Genomic DNA, 10322 nt, shown 5'->3' with positions numbered 1-10322 from the left:
GTGCCAAAAAAGTAAACAATCACCTATAGCTTGGGAAGTGTTTAGCACGGCCAGGCAGGCTGCGTTTCATGAATCTCTACGCTAAAAACATACTAAAATTGGCTTTCCTCGAGTTTCAGTTAAAGAATGAGCCCTAAGTTGAAACAGGCTAGCTACTGCGCGGCTTTAAATCCCTCAAGTGTTAAGTTTTCATTGTGTTTTTCTAAGTGGACGGAGTGGTTTTTTTTGCAAGGAACTAAAGTCTTCGCTTTAGTTAAAAAAGAAAGAGAGAGAGAGAGGCAGAAAAATCTGGCACTTTCTACCGCAGTATCCACCACCCTGTCATTATTTCTGCAAGCCTGGGAATTCAGCTTGGACCTCCCAGTATTTGTTGCAGCTTGAGGCCAAGGTGCCGCTAAAAGGATTTTCTTTTAAGGGCTTTAGAAATCGTTTAATGCTTCTTTTCCCCGGTTTCCCTCCCTTTTTTAAAAAGAAAAAAAAATATATATGTATTTCTGTACGTCCCTCGCGAGAAAGATCTGCGCGTGTATTTGTCTAAAAGCATCTCGGAAGAAAAAAGAAAGGAAAACTTTCTTGAAAAGAAAACGAAGAAGAGGAGGGGGGAGGCATTCCTTAATGGAAGTATTGCATGCAAAGAAGGCTGGATCTCTTTAAGGCTCCCCCTGAAGCTGGAGATGCACACACAAGGGTTGTCTGCCTGGGTGGTCTCTCTACTTTGGTGAGCTGTTGCTAAGCAGCTAATAATAGTCATGTTTGCTGAGTAATTTCTGCCCTCCCCGAGCCAATCGCCTCGCAGAAACCGAAGCCATCTGACAGCCCCAGGGGCGGGCTTTCAGCTCTTTTTTTTTCCTCCCTCTGCCTCTCTCTCTCCTCTCTTACTCCCCCCCCTCTTCCACCCCTCCTCCTCTTTATCCAAATGGAGAGAGTCCCTTTTTTCTTCTTCATCTCATCTCTGGAGCCGAGGGGCTGCAGCTCGGGGCTGCCGCGCACACGCCGGGGGAGAGCGCCAGGCAGCCGCCCGCCCGCCGCCGCCGCCGCCTTCGCGGGGCAGAGCCCGGAGCCCCGCCGGCCCCGCGGCCCGCGGGCAGCACCGCGGCGCTGAGGCAGGATGGTGCAGCGCGGCCGGGCAGCGCACCACCACCACCACCAGCACCGCAGCCACCAGCAGCAGCAGCAGCAGCACCAGGACCAGCAGCAGCAGCAGCGGCGGCCCGCCACGCCGCCGCCGCGCCGCCGCCGCTGAGCGCCGCCGCGGACACCGGCGCCGCCGCTTCCCGGAGGCAGCGGCGGCCGCAGGAGGGGGCTCCGGCGGGCGGCGAGGCGAGCGCGGCGGCGGCCGGCGGGGGGGTGGCGGCGGCGGGCCGGTGCCGCCCGCGGCCCGCGCGCCCCCCCGGCCCGCGGCTCCCGCCCGCGCTGGGTGCGGGCAGCGGGCGGCGGCTCCGCGGGGTCGGCGCGCGATGTGGCAATGCGCGGCGCGGGGCGCCACTCGGCCCCAGCGGCCGCCCCGCGCCCCGCCTGAGCCGCCCGCGCCGCCGCAGCGCCGCCGCCGCCGGCCCCGGCCCCAGCCCGCCGCCGGCACCGCCGCCGGCCCCCCGCGCCCCGCCGCCGCCGCCGCCGCCGCGGCCCCAGCGGCAGCTCCCCCGGCCCGCCGGCGGCGGCGGCGGCGGCAGCAACATGGCCTCGCCCGCTAGCGCCGCGGAGCCGCCGGGCGGGCGGGCGGCGCGGAGCGGCGGCGGCCGGCGGAGACGGCCCGGCGGGGACCGGCGCGCCGCGGCGCCCGACCGGGAGTATCTGCAGCGGCCGAGCTACTGCGATGCGGCTTTCGCCCTGGAGCAGATCGCCAAGGTGCGCTCGCGCTTTCGCTCTCCTTGTTTTTATTTTTTATCCCCCCCTTTCCGTTTGTTGTTATTCTCCCTTCGGCGGGGGCGGGTGTGTGTGTTTTCTCGCGGGGGTGGAAGGAGGAGATGGAAAGGAAACAGCCACCAATAAAACGCTGGGAGAAAAGGAAAAAAAAAAAAAAAAAAAAGGAGGGAGAGAAGGAGGGAGGGAGAGAAGGAGGGGGCCGTCTGCGGCGCTCGCCGGCGGGAGCGAGTGCGCCGCTCCCTCCCTCCCTGCGCGCCGAGCGCCCCCGGCCGCCCGCGGGGAGGCTGCGGCCGGCGCCGCCGCTTCCCCTCTGCGCGCCCCTCCGCCCCGCGGCTGCTTCCCGGGCTCCGCGCCGAGGGCCCGCGGCGCGGCTGCCCTCGCGGTCTCCGAGCCGGCGGAGGCCGGAGCAGAAGCGACAGCCGTAAACAAACCGCCGCCGCCGCCGCCTCGGGGGCCGCGGCGGATTGCGGGGCTTTGCGAGGAGGGGAAGGGCGCAAAACCCAACCAACCAAACAAACAAGGCCCCAAGCAGCGCATGTGGCTGCGCTCTTCCCCTCCCCGGTGCTGTCGTGACTCAGAGGTGGCTGCGCGGGCTCGCCGCCCGCACCGCGCAGCGTCTCCCGACGCTATGGAAATGAACCGCGCGCGGTCCGGCAGCGCCGCTCACCACGTGGAGCGGCCGCCCGGCGCCGGCACGGGGCCTCGGCACGGCACGGCACGGCACGGCACGGCACGGGGCCCGCCGCAGAGTGCCGCCGAGCGGCTTGCCCGCCCCGCCGGGGCCTCCCGGCGCCCGAGGCGGCGGCGAAGGGGCTCGCCGTCCTGCCCGGGCCGGGGGTGCGGCGCTGCGCGCGGCCGCTAACGTCTCCTCGCCTTGCAGGGCAGAGCGACGGGGAGGAGAGCGCCGCTGTGGCTGCGGGCCAGGTTTCAGAGACTGTTGTTCAACCTGGGCTGCTACATCCAGCGGAACTGCGGGAAGTTCCTGGTGGTCGGCCTCCTCATTTTCGGGGCTTTCGCTGTGGGATTACGGGCGGCCAACCTGGAGACCAACGTGGAGGAGCTCTGGGTGGAAGGTAAGCGCGGCCGCGCCGCCGGCCTCGCCGCGCGGGTCTACGCGGCGCTGCGCGCGCTCCGCTGCCGCCTGCGGGCTGCGCGCCGGCGGCTCGCTGGGCCGGGCCGGGCCGGGGCGGGGCGCCCGGCGGGTACCACCTCCCCGCCTGCCCCGCGGAGGGGGCCGCGGCGCGGCGCGGCCGTGGCGGCGCTGCCCGGCCCTGCCGCTCCGGGCTGCCTCGCGCTGCCCGCGGCGGGCTCTGCCTGCGCCCGGCGGCGGCGTTCCTCCGGCGGGAGGAGCCGGCGGCGCGGCGCGGCGCGGCGGGCCTGGCCACCCCCCCCCCCCCCCCCCCGCCCCGCTCCTCCGCCATTTTGGGAGCGCTTGCGCCCGCGGCGGGGAGCGGGGCGGGCCGCTGCGTGTGGTCCTGTTTTTCTGGACGGCTTTCAACGGCGGGGGGAAACGTTTGTCTCAAGGCTTAAAAAATAATAAAAGGAAAAAAAAAAAAAAAACACGGAGGAGAAAGCAGAGAGGCCGAAAGAAAAAAAGGAACGCAGAGAGAGGGAAAGAGCGAGCGCAGCGAGGCGAAGCCCGGGGCGGCCGCTCAGCGGCACCGCCCTCCGAGGCGGCCGTTGGTGCCGCGGGCGGGCGGCGGAGAGGGGCCCGCGGGCGGGTGGGCGCCCGGCGGGGGCAGCGGTCCTTGCCTAGGGCCGGGTTTGCGCCTTCAGCTGCGCTGGTGTGAAGCCGGGCAGACTTTGTGGGTTACAGCAGGACTCGGGAGAGCTGACGGAGAGAGCTGCCGAGTGGTCTTGGCTAAATACGTGTGCGTGGGGGCACGCGTGCTGGGGACGTGGTCTGTCCTGCCCCGAGGATGGGCTGTAGCATCTAGGACTGCGTTTCATCCTGGCAGATGCCAGCCGTACCAGGGTGAGGGTGAAGCTCATGGGTCGTTTAGTAGGTGTTGGTTCTTCTGCTTTGGAAAACAGTGTGTTACTAGCTGGACTTTTTTGGTACCAGTATTCTCAGGACCTAAATTCCCAGGACCAAAGAAAGAGCAGGGACTGTGGGAGCCCATCCATAGCCAGAGATGTGCCTGTCATTAGATGTTGTATACTTTATTCACAATTGTTTGTATTAGAAACTTTTCTCCCTCTTTCCACTTTTTTTTTCTTAATTCTTTGTGGGGCTCCTTTGCTGCAAAGTGTGGTGAGGTTTTTGTTTTTATTCTTTTTTTGCTCTTACTATTTTATATCTGGTTTTTTTTAAGTGTTTGATAAATGATATTTGATTGCAGTCTCATCCAGCACTCTTCCTTAAGGTTTATTACCTTGATATTACTGGGGTGAGTGATCTTGTCTTATGCGACTTTAGCAGGAAGGGGGCTCCCATCTCATGTCACCTACTTTTCCAGATAGTTTAATACTAAGAAACTGCCTGATTAATGTGCTGACAACTCACATGTGGGTGGCCCAGCAGTAAAAGTACATTTCTCAAGGAAAAATGATTTGCAAAATAGCTGTTTAGTTCAGTTATGGCTTAAACCTCTTCTCATGTCATTATTGCTTCATGGAGGCAGAAGGGAATTTCCTAGTATAAAGCCTAGACAAAATAGGCTTTTGAGTTCTCATGGCTAAGATTAACTCATAATACAGCTGGTTGTCAGAGCTGACCTATCTAATTTCACATTTGTTGAATTTAGTTTTCTTAACAGAAGTTCAATAATGTAAATATTAAAACTCTGCATTTTGAAACCCTTTTATTTCTAGACTGCAAAACAAGGTTAGCAAATGAAAATGAAAGAAAATATGCTGAATTTAATTTACATTAATTTCTAGTCTTCCCAAGCTGGTACTACATGACCATCAACAGAAAAGGGTTTGCTCGTTTGTATTTTCTCTGTGGAAACTATATAAACGTTCTGGAAAAGAGCAAGGGCGTTAAAGCTATGTAGTAGTTGCATACTTCTGTGGTTACAGTATAGGCAGAAGAGGTGCAAAGTGAGAATTTGAGATGGAGAAGGCATAGAAAGAGGTGGTGTGGAACATACTGTTCTTCCTATACATATGTAGAAAGCAATGACCAAATTTTCATTTTTCTGTGCATGTGTATACCTTACTTGTAAGCTTATTATTTAAAGTATACACTGTGAAAGCTGTTATACCAAGGAACCTCTTAGATCAAACTTTCTTTAAGCAGTGGCTGAACTACACTGTTTAATTGAACTAAATCTCTTACTTTACCTTTACTTTTTGTTTAAACTAAGAGTTTGAATGGATGAAGCAATATTGGCCAAATATGGTAAATAACTTGGAATGTATTTCAAGTAACAGTTGCAATAAAATGAGTTTTGCTTTGCTACTAAAGCTTTTTACAATGATTACTGCTGAATAAATTGTCAGTATTTATATAAAGAGACCAGTTTTATATGGTGTATTTCTGAATACCATGGAGTATGGAACATAATACAGCACTGAAATTCACTAGAAGTAAACGATCACTCTAAAACCATAACACAATTAATTAAAAATAGTGAAGTGAAGTTTGAATGAGTTTTAAGACCATCCGCATTCCAAGATAAATGATTAGTAGTCTGAGCCTGAAGCTATTATGGCTGAAGTATTTACATAAGAAGTTCAAAAACCCACCTGGTAGGCAAACTTTCCAAGTAAGAAAAAGAAAAGCAGATCTCCAAAGCTTCATTCTTTAATTTTTTTTCTAGTATTCTTCCTCCTTCACAGCTTGTGCCAAACACTTGGCTCTCTGTGAGCCTACTGGTACCAAACTGGCTTTCCTCCGAAATTGTTTTTTGGCATTAAGTGTTGTAGAGAAGCTTTTTTTTCTTCTTATTTATTTATTTATTTATTTATTTCAACCCAGTCATGCTCTGGCTGCTGTTCAGAGTACTTCAGTTATTACTCTGTTTCCATAGCTGATGCTTTTAATCTGCTTCTTAGTCTGACTAGCATCTTTGGTGATGAGGACTCATATCTGTATCCTGTCAGCACATCAGCAGCAGGCCTGTCAGCCCCGTGTACCTACCTTGCTAGAGAAGGACACTCATTTATTTTCTTGGGCGAGCAAATTCTGGACTGGCATTTTAAACTATAACTGTGGATGTGGATCTGCTGTGTGTAGATGTCCATGCCTACTGGAGTTGTAGAATCTGCTTAGCATCTTCATCCATCATACAGCATTGAAAGAACAAAAATGGCTTTGCATTGATTTCCTCCGTGACTGAATTTTGTTGGACACAGGCATGGTTTTAGAAACATCCATTCATAACTATGAAGTACAGTGGCTGGAAAAGAAGTCATGTGACTGGTTGTGCTCTCCACTGCCACTCAGGTACACACTAAAAGAATGTGATACTTGAGCAGCAGTCACACCTGTAAATTTGCAGACTCTCTATCTCAAAGAAGATGATTTTATGGCTCCAGAGAGGATTCTGTTACATGCAGCTTGTAATCTGACTGCTTGAGTGGTAGCGATTGGAGCAGATCGTAAAGACAGAGATGCTCCAGTCTTGTTCCTCTATACTTCATTTCATGTCACTGTTGTCTTTACCCCCCCGCCCTGAACTTCTTTGTTCCTTTTTTCCCTCCCTTTATTTAAATGGTTAAAGATCATGTTGCTCCTTCCTTCCTTTCTGGCATTCTATAGTTTTTGCACCAGCTCGGTTGAATCTTTACTGCTTTAAAGAAAATAACTATTTCTAGTGACTGCCTCTTTCACAAAGCTAACCAAGATCTAATGTGGCAGAGCCCTTTCTTTAAGCCAGTTTGAAGCAAGAAGGTGGGTGGTGCAGATAGGGACAGGACAGGCTGAATGAAAGAAAAATGTCTCAGTAACAACATTTATGTTGTGACTGTTACCAAAGTTCAGCTTTTGTGCTTGGAACAAAGTAAGTGTATTGTAATTGTGAGTGATTAGCATTGAGCATGTAAGTCAGAAACAACTTCTAAGGGAAGATTTGAGCTATCAGTAATATTGCTTCCTTTTGCTTTAAAGGAGCAGAAAATCAGTGCCTCTACTATTGCATATATAGATAGCCTGTCTTAAAATATATTAATCTACATACATGACATAAGAATGAGGTGAAGATGTGGAAAGTGTGAATGCTTCAGGAACCGATGTTACTTCCATCATTCTCAGTTCGCATAACTTGCCAAGGTCAAGTGCAGATGGAGGAAAAAGTTACTTGCAAGTTCTCTCTGATGCTGTCAGTTTAACTTTACACTAGTATCATTTGGAGGAACACACACACAAAAAGGAGAGTGGAAAACATCTTTGTGGATTTATTGTTTCAAGGGGGCAAATTTATGTGAGTGGGCTAGAGCAGCATGTTCAGTTTGAATACAGTTAGCAGGAATTGTCTCAATTGGTAATAATTCAGTTCTCTCCACGCCCTTCCCCAAATTTACTCACAGTAGTGGAGTAGTACTGTTTTTAGATGTGCTTGCCTTTGCATCACTACAGTGACACAGAGTAGACAGCGGAAGAGCAGAAGTTACTCTACTGGTGAATTGGAGCTGACATGTCAGCAGACTGTATGGCCATCTGGGAAATCTGGCAAAGCCTGGATCTCCGATCGCATTTTGTAATTACTCACCCTGTCTGTGTGGCAGGGGAGTAAAGTGGGATTTAACTCCAGTGGAGCACCAAAAGCTCTTTTGATTGTTTATTGTATTTGGTTGGTAAATGACTAGCTGCTGGTTATAATACTGCTTTTAGCAAACACTGAAATTGATGTAATTGGATTGCAAGAGATAGATGACACCAAATCCATTAGATTTGAAGGGCTCTGGTGACGTAGGAGCTTACCTGCCTCTGAATTGTCCCTAATACTGTGTTGTGTCCCTCAACATGTGTATAATGGTTCATGGAAAAGTTTTGTTTATCTGGAAAACTTCCAAGTTTGAATAAACTGTGGCTCACTCTGTTGCCTCTCAAGTTGGAAAGCAGCAGTGGTGTTCCCATGTGACAACTACAGAATGGAAATCCAGGCAATAGATTTTCAAAGTTTAAAGTTTTTAAAAATGGAAGAATGTTTCAGTCCATGCTTCTATTTTGAAGATTACTATCAGATTCTAATAATTAAGCTTAACATGATGTTTTTGGATAAAGCATGAGGATGAGGAGTGTTATGTTCTAGTGAAGTTGGAACTCCTTCTCTTTCCATATATTAAAATAGGTTAAGAAAAGGTGTGTAAAGGATTTTCATTATATAGACACATATGAGTCTTCTTTTAAAGGTCAGCTATTAAATTCAGAACTACTGGGGTTCTCTGACAATTTCCATCTTAACAGATGTCCACAGTACTAAAATTATTAGGAGAATTAATTTTCTGTTGAAATCTTTTCAGTGAAGGCAAGAATGAAATGAGTATGGAGAACAAGCCACTGCCTCTCCTTGGGTTAAGGTTGATAGTCATTGTTGAAAAGCTCATACTTAAAAACAACAGAAGTATACGAAATTCCTCTTTCATCTTTAAGGATTTTAACACAATGACAATATTGCATGTGACCATTCTGTGGTCAGTGAGATGGTAAAGAGTGAAATTCTGAAGTCGTAGATGACAGTGGTAGAACTGGGAATGACTTTGGTGTAGCCAGGCCTTCGCCCAGAGTTGGCACAATGCCATGCTGAGCAATCCATGGCAGATGCTCCCTGTCATGGAGGGAATGGCAAGAGAAGGACCTTGCTCTGCAGAAATGGCACCCCTCCTGTGTTCTAAGTGCACAGCAGCATGATAGCTGTTTGCCTTTCAATTCAGAGAAATTTAATTTTCTAGAATTTCAGGTAATTTTTTACTCTCTTCAGACTTAACACACTGTGGCTAGTGTCTGTGCCTGAATGTGCCCCATAGATCCTTGTTTGGAAGGGTCTGTTTTTCTTTTTTGTTGGAATGTGTATGTTGGAGAGAGGGCACTCCCTTGGCTGCATCGTCCCCCTCTTCTGAGTTTTGAGAGAATTCATGTACTCTGGGAATTTTGCTGCTTAGAACAAGGCGAGGGAACATTTTTGCAGCACTGGAGAGCTTGGAGATTTCTGTATAGAAATCCAGGAGTGAAATGGTACAGTTGAAAGCCAGATTATTTTACTGTTGGTCCTGTGCCGCTGCTGCTGAACAGGTATAGAGGCAATGTAGGTAAGGTCCATTCAGCAGTATATATGGCTCCAGATGGAGTTGTGATGCCATGTAAAGGTGCTGCTGAGTGGTCTGAGGTCTGTTACTGTCTCCTGTTACCTGTTAAGTGGATTTTTTTTTTTTTTTTTTTTTTTACTAGAACAGGCCTTCCTTTCTCATAATTTCTCAGAAGACAGCAAGCTCAGATGAGAGTGAACTCTAAAAGCAATGGCCACTCAAAGTTACTCTCAGCAGAAAGTGCATTAAAGAAAACTATGACTCCTCACCCTGGCTCCATCTATTTTCATGATTTATTTTTCCTGTGGGAAGAGATGGTCCAAGCCTTGCTATTAAATAGTATTTGAGGTAGCTCCCCAGAAAGTAGTAATACTACACAGTGTATGCACGTAATGGTTCTTGATCACTCAACAAATTTAAAGACTTTTACATGCAAGTGGATGTTTCAGTTACACGTAACTGTTAGAAGGCTCAAAATATGACAGCTTCCAGATGTATGAACCGACTGATCCCTTTGTTTAAATTATGCACCACAGCTGATGCCTAGATTAGTGCTGGCTGGACGAAGCTATGGGAGATTTGTCTGGTTTCCACAATGCCATGTTTGTGTTTCATTTGGATTTCTCCTTCAAAGCTGACCTTCCTATGACCTGTTAGAGCTGTGTCCACTAGGATCCTAGTTTTAATGTGTCTGCAGTTGCTTTCCTTCTGATGTCTAATGGAATATCTCCTCATCTTAACACTCGTGGAGTTTTATGCATGACTCCCATTAACTTTACAATGAATTATGCTCTTCAGCCTATGAGCACTCAGGTAAAATAGTGTTTGTAAAATTTTCTGCCCCACAGCTAGCTATTTAAGAATACTCTGATTGGTTAAAGTACTGCTTTGATTATAGATGATGCAGTACTGTTCCTTGTCAAGCTGTTTTCTTATGCATGTAGAATAAAGTTCACTCTTCCAGCCTTTTCATTGTTTTTTTTCTCCCTGTTGACAAAGGTGTGAATGTGCATGGTCTTGGCTGCTCTTCTGGGAGTTCAGCAGGAGCTGAAGTGCAGAATTCTGCTGAGCAGTTTGTTGTTTTTTGTCTACCCTGTGTTACTGCAGTGGTGTATATATTTTTCTTAATCTTCTGTATTTATCTTTATTACATCTTCAGTTCTCTAATCTCTCCAGTCTTGTACTATGCAGGACGTCTTTCCCATGGGGTCAAAGGGTTAGCTCAGTTGGTTAGAGCATGGTGCTGCTAATGCCAAGGGCATGGG

The 10322-nt window shown here is 49.8% G+C and overlaps 1 protein-coding gene across 1 annotated transcript in view; it reads left to right on the top strand.

Moving 5' to 3' along the window:
• Positions 1-1716: 1716 nt before the first annotated feature.
• The window catches only part of PTCH1 (patched 1), a 67044-nt gene continuing 58438 nt past the window's right edge, over positions 1717-10322 (top strand). The window contains exons 1-2 of the mRNA XM_062599218.1: positions 1717-1845; positions 2744-2936. The gene's annotated coding sequence lies outside the window, so the exon portion shown is untranslated. The remainder of the gene's footprint in view (positions 1846-2743; positions 2937-10322) is intronic.

The sequence above is a fragment of the Rhea pennata genome, chromosome Z (assembly GCF_028389875.1).
Source record: "Rhea pennata isolate bPtePen1 chromosome Z, bPtePen1.pri, whole genome shotgun sequence".
In the NCBI taxonomy this organism is placed as follows: Eukaryota; Metazoa; Chordata; class Aves; order Rheiformes; family Rheidae; genus Rhea; species Rhea pennata.
Note: the sequence above shows the minus strand (reverse complement) of the source record. Positions and strands in the feature narration are given on the sequence as shown.